Source organism: Triticum aestivum, chromosome 4B, assembly GCF_018294505.1.
Source record: "Triticum aestivum cultivar Chinese Spring chromosome 4B, IWGSC CS RefSeq v2.1, whole genome shotgun sequence".
Taxonomy (NCBI): domain Eukaryota; kingdom Viridiplantae; phylum Streptophyta; class Magnoliopsida; order Poales; family Poaceae; genus Triticum; species Triticum aestivum.
In genome coordinates, this window is record NC_057804.1 from 151,852,443 (window position 1) to 151,869,747 (window position 17,305).

Sequence of the window (17,305 nt, forward strand, 5' to 3'; positions counted from 1 at the left end):
CGAATATTAGTTCTTCGCTTTGAAAGTTATCGGGGGAGCCGAATACAATATCCAATTTTAGAGAGCCCGTGTAGCAGGCTTCCACGCCCGGTATAACTCCTTTAAAGGTAGTGCTGCTTGGCTTGATTCTTGACGGGTCTATCCCCATCTTGCGGACAGTGTCCTGATATATCAGATTGAGACTGCTGCCGCCGTGCATGAGGACTCGAGTGAGGTGGTATCCGTTGATTATTGGTCCTGAGCTGCAACTTCCCTTCCTTTACAGGGAGGGGGTGCGGGTTTTTGTGCGGCATTGCTAGCCGCTCTGTCTCGACCACGAGGTGGTCGGTTCGGCTTGTCAGCCATATTGTTTTTCGGCAGTATAGGCGCAATAGCCTCGTCGTCGACTTCGGGTATCATCTTACGCTTAGGATAGCTCTTTGTTTGGAGATTACCACCGTATTTCTCCTCAGCATCTAGTACTTCGTTCCATCTGTCATTGAGAGTATCATGTGCGGCTTTAAGCCGCTGATCCTGCTTCTTCAGGCTCCTTGCAATGGTGATAATCCTTTGATGGAGGCGTTCTTATTCTAATGGTTCTTCTGGGACGATGAATTCATTGTCGCCCAGGCTAATCTCCTCTTTAGATACAGGTTGATAATTGCTATCGTCGGCATCGCTGTGGTCAGACAACATCCCCAGACTGTGCTCACCGTCCTCTCGCACGCCCTTCTCCAACGCTGGGTCTGCAGGGTCCTCAGCTTGGTTCAGATTATCATCTTTGTCCGTGACAATGTTGTTGTTTTTCCTTTTTCCGGATCGAGGTTAGCGCTTCTGGCACTGTCGCTTGGGAGGTTCATCGACACGCATGTTGCTATTGTCGTCGGCCTCCTTCTCCTTAGGTGTGTCCACCATGTATATATCGTATGAGGATGTAGCCGTCCACTGCCCCAAGGGTGGTGGTTTTTGTGGCTGCTCCTCTCCGGCATGGTCGTCCATACCATCGATGTCCTCGGAGCCGTAATCGAGCGTGTCGGTTAAGTCCTTGATAGTGGCAATGAAGTGGGTGGTGGGTGGGAAACGAAGTTTTTCATCGTCAGCTTCCCATTCGAGCCAGACATAGTTCAGCCAAGTGTCCCCCGACAGAGAGAGGGATTTCAATGAGTTTAACACATCGCCTGGAGGTGAGTGCTGGAAGATGTCCGCGGAGCTGGACTCCAAGATCGGTGCCTGATCACATTCGATGGACGCGGATGCACGCAGTCTGGAACCTATGGCCGGAGACGAGTCCGAGGTTCCGGCGACACAAGCCCAGCTCGATGTTGGGTTTGTGTGCAGATCGAGCGTCGCTGAGTATGCGGCTTCTGTGGTGGGGTTAAGCTTCCTCTCTTCGGGCGATCACTACAAAAAAAGACAAATCCGTGACATTTTGGGCCGAACGAATTTTTTTTGTCATACTTATGACACTTCTATGACGATAATTGTGACAAAACCCGGTATCATCATAGATGTGGTGGGCTCCTACTTCTATGACAAAAAATCATGACAGAAAATGGGCTTTTCCTCTTGGGCGGGACGGAGACGCAGCTGCATGACATTCTTTGGGCCGTCCATGACGGAAAAAACCGTGGTAGAAGCGAGGGCAAGGAAAATATCGGGGTGTTCCCGACTATGGTGGGGGGTCGGGGTCGAGCGATGCGTGTTTCTCTCGTACACGTACGCACGTGTGTGCGAGGTGTTGGGCTCTAACTGAACCTGAGCAAGGCGTTGGGCTCTAAGTGAACCCGAGCGATTGCACTGCAGGCTACGCGTTACTGAACCCGAGCGATCGATCGTTGGCTGTTAACTGAACCCGATCGAGCGATTCCTTCGCTACTGCTGCTAAATGAAGCCGATCGATGCTGCCTCTGGATGAGCAGTGAGCGTTGCGGGGGGGGGGGGGGGGGGGGTGGATGAACAGTGAGCGGTGGGAACAGGACCCCGTGGCATTGCCTCTGGTTGAACAGGAACCCGATCGATCGAGACGGTTGGGGCTGGATGAACAGGACCCCGTGGAGGGCTGGATGAACAGGACGACCTCGTGGGGGGATGGATGAACAGTAGAGTGTGGAGGGGTGGATGAACAGTAGCCCGTGTAGGGGTGGTTGAACAGGAGCCCATGGAGAGGAACAGTAGCTGGTGGACTAGCGCGCGGTGGAGGCTGGATGAACAGGAGCCCGTGGATGAACAGTCGGAGGTGGAGGCTAGAGGAGGTCAACGGTGGATGAACAGTAGCCCGTGGAGGCTGGAGGGGGTTGACAGTGGAGATGAACAGTATCCCGTGGAGTCCCGTTTCGCGGTACGCCACACCCCTCCCGATCAACAGGACCCCCATTTCAACCGTAGGAGGTCCGTTTCCTCCGTTTTGCGGTACGCCACACCCCTCCCGATCAACAGGACCCCCGTTTCGACCGTACGAGGTCCGTTTCCTCCATTTTGCGGTACGCCAGACCTCTCCCGATGAATAGGATCCCGCTTCGAACGTGGCCGGTCGAACACAAGGCCGTTTCCTCCGTTCTGCGGTACGCCATGCCTCATTTCCATCAGCTATTTCGTCCAAGCCGGTTGGCTCCCACGCGTTTCGTTGCCTCCCGAAGAACACGGCGCATTACGTTGCCTCCCCATGAACACGACGGAGACGCAGTTTCTCCATTCCGACCCAGCCATGTACAGGAGCCCTGGCCGTACGTACGCGCGAGTAGGCGTTCGAGACCCCGCCTGTATGTATGTACGTGGCCGTATTTAGTTTCTTGCACCCTGGCCGCCATACATACGTGTACATGCTACGTGCGTGCCTCTACTACGACACATTTGCGCCTCTACATCGACCAGTATGTACGTACACGTTCACGACCAGAATGAAAGCGCTACGTACGCTTCGACCAGGTGGGTCCCGACTGTCAGGCACTTCGTTGCATGCGAAGATGTAGCTGGTGGGTCCCAACACTCAGGGGGGCGAATCGTTTTTTTGCCCGGACGCACTTCCTTGCATGCGAAGATGTAGCTGGTCGGTCCTAGCAGTCAGGGGGACACGTTTTTTGCGTGAAATACGGTGGCCAGTCCGGTTGGTCCGCGCTGTCAGGTGGAGGAATAATTATTTTGCGCGTAATAAGGCGGCACTTCCTTGTTGCGGCCGCGGACCCAGCTGTCAACCTCTCCACGTACAGTCCACGTCCAATGTAAGACGTTCCTTGACCACGTTGACCACGCCGCACCGAGAGCACCAGGGCGGTGGATGACGCGAGGCCTAGGAAGGGGACGACGTGAAGCCGGGGAAGATGCGGCAGTGGATGCCCACGCATAGAGGAGTATGAGGGTTCACTGGTTCGCTGTGGTGTGAGGCTGCCGTTGCTGCGGGAGTAGTAGGGGGCGGTGAGGCCTCCGCCACATCGCAGCCGGCCACGGGAGGCAGGAGCACGAGGCACGACTGGCGCTGGTTTGGCCGGCTGGAGCAAGAAGACCAGAGGTTGAAGAAGCACTACGGTTGTTGGATGAACATCATATGGTCACTAGAGCTAGAATCGTGCATATTGACTAAGTTGACAAAGCCCTCCTCCCCGTTAACTTAGTAGGCCCACAAGTCAGCCTGCCACTATACTGGGTCCCAGCTAGCAGGGGGAGTATTCATTTTTTGTGCATAATAAGGAGGCACTTCCTTGCGTGCGAAGATATAGCTGGTGGGTCCAAGCTGTCAGTGGCGGTAACATTTTTTCGCGAAATACAGAGGCCCTCTCGGTGGGTCCCAGATGTTAGGTAGAGGAATCATTATTTTGCACGTAATAAGGAGTCATTTCCTTGCGTGCGGCCATGGACCCTCCTGTCAGCCTCTCCACGTACAGTCCACTTCAGATGCATGTCGGCTGTTGACCACATTGACCAGGTCGCGCTGAGAGCACCAGGGCAGTTGACGACGGCGAGGCCTTGGAAGGGAATGACACGGAGGCAGGGAAGACTCGGCAGGTATTTCCCACGCGGATGGGAGTACGACTGTACGTGGGTTTACTGGTTCGTCTGTCATCGCCGGAGAATAACAGCAGGTATGGGTGAGTAGAGGGATGGCTAGGCCAATGATGGGAGTACGGTGGGGCGCTGAGGCCTGCGTGGCTGCAGAGCCGGCCGCGGGGAGGAGGGAGCAGGCAGTCCCACTGGCGCTTATTTGAGCGGCTGGAGCAGGAAGAGCAGAGATTGAAGAAGCACGACGGCGGTTGGATGGAAATCCAACAGTCACTGCTTGTGCGTCAACCTTCTTTAGGAAAGCCTCAAATCTGTGGAAAACATCATACAACCCATCTGCCATTATTTCTAATAATTTACAGCCCATTTGCTAATTCTGAAGGTTTTTTTGGAGCCCATATTCTTTTTGTTAGCATTACAGCCCATACTGTGGCCACGGTTAAAAAATTATACAAAATTTTGCATATTTCGGTGCGGTACGAACTGTTTTTAATCCCAAAATTTCGAGTCACATTCAAACGGATTTTAAAAATAAATGTATATCAATATAAAATCCAACAAATTGTCCATGCATAAAAATCAATGCAATTTAAAATCTCGAAATGAAAAAAATAAATTTGAAAGTAATTGCCGGTTTGATGTGTTTTAAAAATGTACAACCCATTTCTCATTACTGGTAGGCCATTTTCTCGGCCAGCCGAATGAAGCTCTCCTTGTCTTGAAAGATTTGCAGCCCAACAGGCCTGACAAAGCGACTTACTTGGCAAATCACAAAAAAACTGGGTTGTGGCCGTGGACCCAGATGTCAGCCTCTCCGCGTACAGTACTCTTCCGATGGAAGTCGGTCATTGACCACATTGACCACACCGCACCGAGAGCACCAAGGCGGTGGATGACGGTGAGGCCTAGGAATGGGACGACGCGGAGCCAGGGAAGAAGCGGCAATGGATGCCCACGCGGAGAGGAGTATGAGAGTTCACTGGTTCGGCTGCGGCGTGAGGCTGCCGTCGCTGCAGAATAACAGGGGGTGTGGGTGAGTAGAGGGATTCCCTAGGCCAGCGGTGGGAGTAGTAGGGGCGGTGAAGCCTCCACGGCATCACAGCCGGCCACGAAAGGCAGGAGCACGCGGCACGACCGGCACTGCTATGGGCGGCTGGAGCAAGAAGACCAGTGGTTGAAGAAGCACTATGGTCGTTGGATGGACATCGTACGGTCACTGGAGCTACAATCGTTCATATTGACTAAGTTAACAAAGCCCTTTATCCCCGTCAACTTAGTAGGCCCACAAGTCAGCCACCCACTATGGTGGGTCCCAGCTAGCAGGGGGGCTCTTCATTTTTTTGTGAGTAATAAGGAGGCACTTCCTTGCGTGCGAAGATATAGCTGATGGGTCCGACCTATCAGCGGGGGGAACGTTCTTTTGCGAAATACAGAAGCCCTTCCCACGTATAGTCCACGTCCAGTGCGTAATAAGAAGGAACTTTCCTTGCATGCGACCATGGAGCTCGCGGGTCCCAGCCGTCAGGCTCTCCATGTACAGTCCTCTTCTGATGACTCTCGTATGTTGACAACGCCGCATCGAACGCACCGATGCGGTGGACGATGGCGAGGCCCCAGACTGGAACGACCCGGAGATGTGGAAGACGCAGCAGTGGAGTCATAGACGGAGAGGAGTGGGAAACTTGACTGGTTCGGGTGCGGGGTGGGCCTATACTCGGCAGATAATAACAGGAGGTGCGGAGTGGAGGGATGGCTTGGCCGTCGGCGGGGTAGCGTTTCGCTGAGGAGCGCAAAACAACACCGCTGGACGCCGAAGGCTGGAGCAGGCGGTCCCGGCAGTGCTGGGGGAAGAAGACGAGAGATTGAAGAAGAATGTCGGCTGTTGGATGTAAATCCAACGCCTTCTTAGGCTTCGACCTACTGGCCCACATGTCAGCCAGTCCATTTGTTTTCCGGTCCATTTGGTGGGCTGGGTGAAACAATGATGTAGCATCTATGCAGCCCGTTTATATATATGGTAGAATTTAAATCCCATTTGCATTTTTCTCGAAATCCACGGACTTGCTGGGCTGGGTGAAAATATCATGTTGGGCTAGATGAAGAAACGTTATAAAAACATAAACACATTATTGCACGTCTATTACTTCATTTGTCAGTAAAATCTTTGCAAGCTTATGTACGGAATCACTAAGAGTTAACTTGCCAAGTTATATTTTGTAAGAACTTTCAACTTACGAAATAAAATATCATTTAAATTTGATGAGTTAATAGTACATGGGGTATTATTGTTTTTTAGGCTAGACGTGGGACAGTTGAATTGGTTCTAGGGAAAAGTACTAGGAGAAAACTCAGTTTACATCGAACTCTGTTGGAAAAGGCAGTGCCTAGGAGGAGCTTAGGCACGCCTAGGCGCTAGGCAATGGCCAAATGCCTCGCCTAGGACTTAAATGGAGGTCTAGGCAGGGTAAGCAAGGAATTGCCTACGCAAGCAAGAAATCATGCCACATACTGCACTAATATGCCAAACGGGTTATATTCCAATGGTAGTAGATGGTAGTTAACTTATTTATATGCCCTAAACTAATATCAACACCCAAAATAATCACAAGTACACTACGAGTAAAAACTATATTACTGCCCGGGCCACGCATAGGGCACTTAGGCACCGCCTAGGCACTAGGCGAAGGCCAACCGCCTCGCTTACGCCTACCGCTTTTTCCAACCTTGACATCGAAAAAGAAAGTGGGAGAAAATTCAGAGACCTGCTGGGTCCACCTGAGGAGGGGAATATGTTGGGAGGAAGGAGACTCAAAGCACGACAGTCGAGTGAACTAGTTTTTTTTAACGGACAAGTGAATTAGTTACATACATCAACAAATAGCCACAAAAAAGCAATCAGGTTAATGGGTTCTTAAAAGAAATATTTCGGACAAAATAGATACTTACGACACATAGGCTAATGCATGAAACACTCAGATGATAAAGGTGCTTATAAACAGATAAAGTACAACATCTAGACCTTCCTGGCACGCTTGATCATGACGTTGCGGCTGTCTGTGTACTCGTCGGTTACGGGAAGCAGACACACCCTCATGTCCAAGATCTGCCTGTACATGTCATAGCATGCGTATGCGTCCTTGGCCGTGTAGGTTATGTAGGCTAGATTCAGAGGTACCTCCCACGTGTTCAGGTCCTTTGTATCGTTGTCTTCTTTCATGTTGGCGTATCAGGGGTCGATGATGGTCTCGGCGAGGTCAACCACGGAGTCCTTCTCCTGCCCATTGCTGATGATCTTGTATTGCTTTTGGATGTCGACAAGCTTGTTGCACCAGATGGCTGAATCGTCGCGATCTTCCTTCTCTCCGCCGTAGCGAAGGTATAGTCGATGCTGCCGATGAAACGGGCGAATGCTCCAGAACCTCTGATGGCCCTATAGAAGTGGTAGATGAGAACCTCGTCCCGCACACATACCTGGGCGACGGCGATCCGCTGGTCCCTGTCAGGAGACGAATGGATGGGCACAAGGTCTAGTCCTGCAACCTTGTGCTTTCTCGTCCTGTAGGTACTGCTTGAACTCAGAGAGGCAGAGCTTCACCGAGTCCTGATCGTTGGTGTACATCACATTCAACTTGGTGCAACCATAGGACTGAACAGTGAGCTCAAAGGGGAACTCCTTGCTAAAGTCCATATCCAGCAGGCTCACCCCTCGGATCGCCATTGGAGTCTCTTCAAGTGAACGAGTGTGTAGGCGGCGGCAACAGTTTGTTTTTTAGTTGCACGCCCGACAGAAGATGCACCCTGGGCGCATTCAAACGCCTCCATTAAGAAACCTACTCCGGCCACACATCGGTTCACGAGTGGGTCTGTATTGGTACTATAATAACAGGAGTTAGTGGTCACTTTACTTAAATTTAATAAGCTTTAATAGAAATTTATACTTAAAACAAGCAATGCATTGGCTCGTTCTATCAGTGCCACAGGATCAACATGCACAACAATTAGAATTATTATTCTTAGGACGCACACGATCAGCACATTTGTCGCGCTTTCACAAAGATAATACTACCAAGTTTGAACTGTTTGTTATGGTTGTTGTCCGCTGCATCATCATGCTGTGTTTCCCAGCTTGCAAGATTCAGAACCAACAAATAAGATCAAAATAATAAGTACAACAAAGATGCCTACACATCTCATTGATTCCCAGCTTGCAAGATTCAGAACCAACAAATAAGATCCAAATAATAAGTACAACAAAGATGCCTACACATCTCATTGATTCCCAGCTTGCAAGATTCAGAACCAACAAATAAGATTCAAATAATAAGTACAACAAAGATGCCTACACATCTCATTGATTCCCAGCTTGCAAGATTCAGAACCAACCCATTAGAGCCTTTTGATAAAGTGAATATCAGGATTAAATCCATCTTGGCTAGCCATGTCATACAATCGAAGAACTTGGTGAATGCTCTTGACCGTCACAACATCTGTAGTTGAGTATTCCTGTTTGCACAGCACAAACAAGAAGAGCATGATTTCACTTTAATACTGTCCTCCTTGAACTCAACCTACAGCTCCACTAGGATGAGGTCAACCTCCAGCTCCATGATTCAATTCATGCGCCTTTTTCTGCAGTTCATCTGAAATGAAGCAAAGATTGCATCATTCAGCTAGCAAGAAGTACTTGCTCTCGTGAGCTGGCAGATTCTTCTTTGGTAGTTGCACTCAAATTGAGGAACATTAAGGTTGCCTATCCGGCTCATGTAAGGTGCAACTATAATTTTCTTATCCTTTTGTGCAGTTCCACTAAAATAAAGTGCCATTGTGGTGACAGTGATGGCTCATTTTGCAAAGGCTAATAAAATGTTGCACGAGATTACCAGCAGAACTTGACGGAGATTTTGGAAACTCCAATCACCATTTTGTGCAGTTCCACCAAAATTCAGAGATTTTGCCCACGTGACATTTTAGTTGAACTGCACAAGACACTCATTCCAAAAAAAAGTGTTTTGTGCAGTTCACCAAAAGGTCACAATAGCAACAAGGTGAAATGGATATCCCTATCTGCACAAAAAGATAGAAAGTAAACAATTGCTGGTCAATAAGAATATATGAATCATATACAAAATGAAAAGAAGCATCTTAATTATGATCATGCCAATCACGCAAGGACAGTAGAAATTTTAAAACGTCAGCAATGCTTCATGTTACCAGAAGCATTACGATCAGCAATGAGATTCCTCAAATATGGGATTACTTTAATGGTGGCATTGCTTGTTTACCAGACACAGTAAATCAACAGCAGCTAAAGAGTTGGTTTAAGGGCATGGGACCGTGGGGACACCAGGACACTCAGCAGCGTAAAGGAGAAACTTACTTATCATATTGGGGAAAATAGCAGGAGTGCCATTTGTAACACGGTTTAATTGCATCTTATCACTGGAGGCATTACATTAAAAATAACGCTGGTTAGACATGTCCCTAAGGTAACAGTGTGATCGCTTCATTTTACATGCACCCTTACATTAACAACAACAAAAGGTTGGTATAAGGACATGCGACAGTGGACGCATCAACACAATGTACCTACAAGGAGGCATAAAGTGGTGATGCCGAGTTTGTTCATGCTATGTGAGGGCAGCAAACCTAATCATGGAGACCTTGTACTATGTGAGGGCAGCAAATCTGTAACATCCCAAAATTCTAAATTTTGGAATGTTATATTAAATAGATAATTTTGATTCTTTGTTTGATTGATTGTTTGGTTGCTTGTGTGAAATTGAGTGAATTTGAAACTTTGAAAGTTAAATGAGAGGGAATAAAAGGACTTTCCCAAACTTTCATTTTGCATTTATGATCTCCATGAATTCAAAATTCTTTTCATCACAAAACCTTGGAGAGAATATGACATGACTTCTTCCATTTATTGAAATGAAAAGGGGTGTTGAAAACATTTCAATTTCATTGGAAATATTTCAATTTCAGAAACTTCAAGCAACTCAATGATTTTCATGAGAGAAGATAAAATGACTTCTTCAACACATATGAAATACGAGTTGGGAGTCTAAAAGAAATCCAATTTAAAGTCCTTTTGGAAAAAAATTCAAAATGGAGTTATTTGGGTTTTATTCAAATTATTTTTCTCCAAAAATAAAATATATGGAAAATAGGGAAAAACATGAATCCCTACAAAGAAAATTGGAGAGAAATAAATTTGAAATCATTTTGGTATTTTTAAAATGATTTTATTGGATTTTATTAGAGCAGTAGCACTGTTTGAATTATTTGAATTTTAGTAGATTTTATTTGAAGCAAGAATAATGTTCATCTTGTAGGAAATCTTTTTCTAAAAAATTTGATATATAATATGTCTATATATCATTTGTAGTATTTGTGGTTTCTTTTCTTTTTGTCTATCTGTATTTAAAAAAAACCATCTCCCGTCGACTGGGTCGGCCCAGCTCCTGCCAGGCCAAGGCCCAGCCTGGCTCCCATCCACGACCGGGACTCCTCCCGAGTCCGCCGCCGCGTCGCCATGGACGTCGTGCCACCTCCGGCCTCCTCTGCCCCATTCCCCACGCCACGCACTCCCCCTGCCTTTAAAAGGTGAGACCGCCGCCCCCCTCTCCCCTCCCTCTCCCCTCGATCCGCCGCCGCCGGCGAGATCTGCAACCGCCAGCCGCCACCACCGTCGACGAACTCTACTGCCGCCGCCCGCCTCTCCTCCAGCCCTCGTCGACGCCACCACCGCACTCGCCGCTCCACGCCGCCCCTCCCCGACTAATCCGCTGGCGCAGTAGACCACCGGAGCCGCCGCCCGTCCGTAGCCAACACCGCCGCCGCCGTCTTCTCCGCCGCCGGCGACTCCAACCGCCGCGGTAAACATCGCCCCTCCTCGTCCATCCGATCTGGATCTAAGGATCCAGATCCTTTTTTTTTCTCTAAGCGTTTTTTTATTTAGAGAGCGTTCGTTAGCTTAGGCTCTGGAGCCAACGGTTTTCATTCATTAGCGTTTGGTAGCGAACGTTAGTTCGGTATAGTTTTTCTTTTTAGTTTTATTTTTCTGCCAGGGACCTAGTTATAGTTGTTTTATTTTATAGTTTAGTCCCTGTTCTTAAAACGCTCACAACTTTTTGTCCACTTATCCAAATCCAATGAAACCAACGCCCACGTCTTTGTTATGATACCCTCTATCCATATAACCAACTTGAACATGTTTTTGAAAGTTTAAAATTTTAATTTCAAATAGTTTAGTATTTGAACTTTGTTTGATCGTAACTTGAGTTTTATAACTCCGTTTTAGTTGATTCTTTTTGCAAATTGAAGCTCTTGACATGAACTTTCTGATACGGCCAAGTCCACAAAATTTTGGTACTGTTAGAAATTGTTTTATGTTTCAAGAGTTATTTGCTTGGTTTTGATGTTTTCCGATTTGTTTTCGTCGTTCTCTTTGATCCTTTGAGTGATTTCTTATGTGTGGTTACTATTGCTTTCTCACGATAGATTGAACGGAGTGTGATGAATAGAACTATCAGGAGTCGAGTGTGAAGTTTCTTCATCAACAGTACAGGCAAGTTCAAACTTTGGTCATATCCCTTTCATACCCAGGTTTTATGCATTAGTTTCAACCCTCAAACATTGCATGGTTAGGAGTTGATAATATGTGGGTATTGGGAAGTAGTTGAAGAGGTAGAACCTATTGCCCTGTTTATTACCAAACCCTTAGGAGTTACTTCAACGTTATGCTTATATTGCTATGCTATGCTCGTAGATGTGTATTGGTTTGAGAGAATTCATGAAAGATGTAGGACATTATTGTTAACTAAGGTTCACCTTAAGGTGGCTACTTTAATACACATCTGGGTGGATTGAGGCACCTGGGAATCTAGTGTTGCCTGCTTTTTTTTGGAAATCCTGGGGTTCTATGTGATTTTCCTATGGACCGCCACCCAGGCTCAAAGGGATCATAAGATTATTCATGCTAGAAACTTCCGTGTGCAGCTACAAGCCATTATGGGCTCTGGCATAGATAAGTATGTTGCGTGAGCTCTTGAAGAGGTAGACTAGTAGATGTAGGGGGTGTAGGTGGTACTGTCTACCCGGAGTAGAGAGTTAATGCTTCTGAAAGACTGTGTCTCGGTCATCCGTTTCTCAAACATCATGAAGTGCGAGAAATTCAACGGAGGAGATCGAGTCTTGTGGGGAAAGTGCGCAAACCTCTGCAGAGTGTACAAACTAATCATGGTTAGCCGTGTCCCCGGTTATGGACATCTTGAGTATCTGGTTCTTGGATTATCATGTTGATCTCATCACGATACTTAAATAATTTGTTGGGTTGATGATTATTAATTGGGATTGAGATGGGGTTTACCATTCTTAATGTTTTCAACAAACTTGGTAGTTAAATAAAATATATTCCTTTGTAGTAGGGAAAAATTGGCTTTATGCAAAAACCATTAACCATAGAGCTTTCCACCAGTCATATATGCATGTAGTGATAGCCATTGTTCATCATTATTCTGTGGTGTGAATTTGCCAGAACATTCAATGTACTGACCTACATGCCTGCAACGTCTCATGTTGCACGAATCTTACGACGAGTAAGTGATACATTAGGGTTAGGATTCCTACACTCAAATTTGCCGTTGGTGTTGACGGGAATCCACAACCTTGTTACTTCTGCTATTTGGATTGAGGTAATAGTATTTATGTTACTTTATACATGTGATTTACCTCTGTTATAAATCCTCGAGTACTGTGTGTGTCAGCATACCGATCCAGGGATGACACTTAAGCACAGAGACTTGATCCATTTGGGTCGGGTCGCTACAAGATGGTATCAGAGCACATGTTGACTGTAGGATGTGACCCTAGAGATTGGCAAGCCGATAGGAAAGGATTTCTCTACAACTTTCTTTTCAAAAATATCTTTACCTCTCTTCTCTCCTGTGGTTATTCAAATATTCCCTTTAGTGAGATCATACCCCTTTCCCCTTTTGACCACACGAAGATTCGACTGATGAGACCACTCCAAGTAGTACAAGATATCAGACAACTAAGACCACTTTGGAATAAAGAGGATTTTTACCGTGCATTACAATGATGGAAACCACAACGGTTGAAGACATCGAAGACTGGAGAATTTGAAAGCTTTGAAGATTTTCCAGATTTGTATGACCTAGGAAGGCACCCCTTATAGAACTTGGCAGACTAAGGAAGCTGTCAATACCCAAGATGAAGGTGTATCGGAGAAAGACCAGAACATGGAGCATTAGAACTCGAAGTTTTTGTCAAGAAAACCCTAAGATAGGAGATATCAATTATGGAATGAAACCTCGTCGCAGTAAAATGGGCATAGACATGGCTAACCATGGTGTTATTACCCGCTTATGCTATTGTCACCGTGCGGAGTTAAGCATGCAGATGCATGGAAGAATTGGATGGTAGAAGGCTGATGGAGCATCTGTCAGCAAAGGATGTAGTTTTAACCTTAGCTGGTGCATCACCAGGATCTGGAGTATTACATCAAGAAGTTTAGGGTGGAACTTTAGGAAGTCATATTTGACAAGGAGGCAATTCGTGAAGAACTCACGAACCAGATGCTGAAAGTAGCCAAGCAGGAGGAGCTAAAACCTCGATATACCGGAGATTTGTCAGGAACTGAAGGACAGTAGGACCATGGCTCATGCCAAGGGTGTTGAAACCCAGAAGTTTGGGACGCAACTCCAGAAATATTAAAGGACGTCACAAGAGACTTCGCGTCAACAGAGATGATTTGGCTAAAGAACTTGAGAAGGACAAGCATGATCGAAAAAAGCCATCAGAGACATGAACAAGAGGAGTTTGATGACTTTGAAGAATTATTGACCTTTAGAAGACCAAACCCCTATTATATACCTACATTAGATGCGACGATTGTGAGACGTCTTTTGTTTGATGTTTTCCTGACAGGCACAAAACAAAACGCCCTTTTCAAAACCATTGTTTGTATTGTGTGTATCCCTCCCCATTTCTCTTATCTCACCCCAAAACCCCTGGACCGAATAGAGGATGAATGGAGATGAGCTCATATTATCAGGACAGATGAGTTAATTGGAGAGGGACCGATGGATTCAGAACATGGAAGATCATATGGAGAATAACTGAGGGAGTCCTGGATTAGGGGGTGTCCGGATGGCCGGACTATGACCTTTGGTCGGACTCCCGGACTATGAAGATACAAGATTGAAGACTCCGTCCCGTGTACGGATGGGACTTTCCTTGTCGTGGAAGGCAAGCTTGGCGATACGATATGAAGATCTCCTCCCATTGTAACCGACTCTGTGTAACCCTAGCCCTCTCCGGTGTCTATATAAACCGGAGAGTTTTAGTCCGTAGGACGAAGAACAATCATACCATAGGCTAGCTTCTAGGGTTTAGCCTCTCTGATCTCGTGGTAGATCAACTCTTGTAATACCCATACCATCAATATTAATCAAGCAGGAGTAGGGTTTTACCTCCACTGAGAGGGCTCGAACCTGGGTAAAAACATCGTGTCCCTTGTCTCCTGTTACCATCCGCCTAGACGCACAGTTTGGGACCCCCTACCCGAGATCCGCTGGTTTTGACCCCGACATTGGTGCTTTCATTGAGAGTTCCTCTGTGCCGTCACCGTTAGGCCCGATGGCTTCTTCGAACATCAACTACGACGCGGTCCAGGGTGAGACTTTTCTCCTCGGACAGATCTTCGTATTCGGCGGCTTCACACTACGGGCCAACTCGCTTGGCCATCTGGAGCAGATCGAAAGCTACACCCCTGGCCATCAGGTCAGGTTTGGAAGCTTAAACTACACGGCCGACATTCACGGGGACTTGATCTTCGACGGATTCGAGCCACGGCCCAGCGCGCCGCACTGTCTCGATGGGCATGATCTAGCTCTGCCGCCGGACAGCACCCAGAGTGACGCTCAGGAGTCCGGTCCGACCATTAGTTCGGAGCCGACTGTGCTAACTAGGGGCGGACGGTTGGACGCCGCCCCAGGAGCCGCAATCTCTACGACGATAGAGCCGAATACCAGCCTAGTCCTTTGCAAGGCCCGTGACTCCAAGGTGCCGGACTCCGCTCCGGACTCCGAATCTTCCGCACCCCTTCCGATCGAACCCAATTGGGCTCCGATCATGGAGTTCACCGGCGCGGACGTCTTTCAGCACTCGCCCTTTGGCGATATCCTGAATTCACTAAAGTCTCTCTCTTTGTCAGGAGAGCCCTGGCCGAACTACGGTCAGCATGGTTGGCATACGGACGACGAAGAAATTCGAGGCCTACCCACCACCCACTTCGTAGCCACTGTGCACGATTTAACCGACATGCTCGACTTTGACTCCGAAGACATCGACGGTATGGACGCCGATGAAGGAGACGACCAAGAACCAGCACCTATAGGGCACTGGAAAGCCACCTCATCATATGATGTATACATGGTGGACACACCCAAAAGGGATAACAACGAGGATCAAAAGGGCGCAAGTAGGGATCATTCCCTCAAAAAACAATCAAAGCGGCGACGTAAGCGCCACGCAAAGCCCCACCTCGACAAAGACCCATCCATAGAACAGGGCGAATCAACGGAAGACAAACATGCCATTGAGCAACCGTCCAAATAGGACGGGCAATCCAAACAACCAACCCCCGGGAAAGACAATAGTCCGGACAACCTCACGCTGGACAAATTGCTGGAACGTCAGAACCTCCACCAAAGGCTCGTCGCCACTGCACGTAGCCTGAAAAAGCAGAAGCGGAGGCTCAAAACAACAGAAGATGCACTCAGGATCAGATGGAACAAAGTACCCAATACTGCACACAAGTACGGAAACAGTCATCACACAAAGAGCTATCCGAAGCGGAAACTACTACCGGAACTCGATGAAGAGGCCATAAAGCCCCCACAGTCAAAAAACAAGGAAGCCACCAGGTCGGATAGACGACCCAACGATCGACCTAAAGCGACAAAGGGCACCGCACTCAATGCAGCGAGCGATCAGCCTAAGGATTCGCATCAAGCAACCGGCCCAACCAGATCCATCTATGGCCCAAGAAAGCAAGCTCCAGCGAGCAATGCAATGCAAAAAATATCCGAACATTGCGGCACACCTACATACAGGGGCGCCGCACATTCGTTATGTTTTACCGATGAGGTGCTGGATCACGAATTTCTAGCGGGGTTCAAGCCCGTGAACATAGAAGCATACGACGGAACAACAGACCCCGGATTCTAGATAGAGGATTATATCCTCCACATACACATGGCCAGAGGAGATGACCTTCACGCCATAAAAATACTTACCCCTCAAGCTCAAAGGGCCAACCCGGCATTGGCTTAAAAGCCTTCCCAAAAACACAATGGGAAGTTGGGAAGCGCTCGAGGAGTCTTTCCGGGCAAATTTTCAAGGGACCTATGTCCGACCTCCGGATGCGGATGATCCGAGTCATATAACTCAGCAACCCGGAGAGTCAGCCCAGAAACTCTGGAACAGATTCCTTACTAAAAAGAATCAGATAGTCGACTATCCGGACGCTGAGGCCCTAGAAGCTGTCAAACATAGCGTCCGAGACAAATGGCTCGCCAGACACCTCGGCCAAGAAAAGCCAAGAATGATGGCCACATTAACAAGCCTCATGACCCGCTTTTGTGCAGGAGAGGATAGCTGGTTGGCAAGAAGCACCACCAGCGACCCGAGTACATCCGAACCTAGAGATGGAAACGGGAAACCGTGCCGTAACACAGAACAGCGCCGAATCAAGGATAACAGCCCAACGAGCACGGTAGTCAACGCCGGATTCAAAAGCTCTCGGCAAAATCAGAAAAAAGTCGCCGCCCAAAGATGACAGGGACGAGCTGTCCAACCTCAACAAAATCCTGGACAAAATATGTCAAATCCACAGCACCCCCGGGAGATCTGCAAACCATACCCAAAGAGATTGTTTGGTTTTCAAACAGTCTGGCAAACTCAATGCCGAACACAAGGGGCTCGACAAACCAAGCGAGGATGACGACGGACCCCACAAGCAGAACACCGGAGAACAAAAGAAGTTCCCACAAGAAGTCAAAACAGTAAATTCACTTCATATGACAAAAGGGAAAAACATAACGGCGCTTATGAAGACACGCGCCACACAGCCAGCCCCAGAGGAGCATCGCCACTGGTTGTTGCAACCAATCACTTTTGATCATCGGGATTACTCCAGAGGGGCCCGGAACACAGGCTGGACTGCCTTGGTCTTGAATCTGGTTATTGACGGACTACAATTTACACGAGTCCTTATGGACGGCGACAGTGACTTAAACCTGTTATA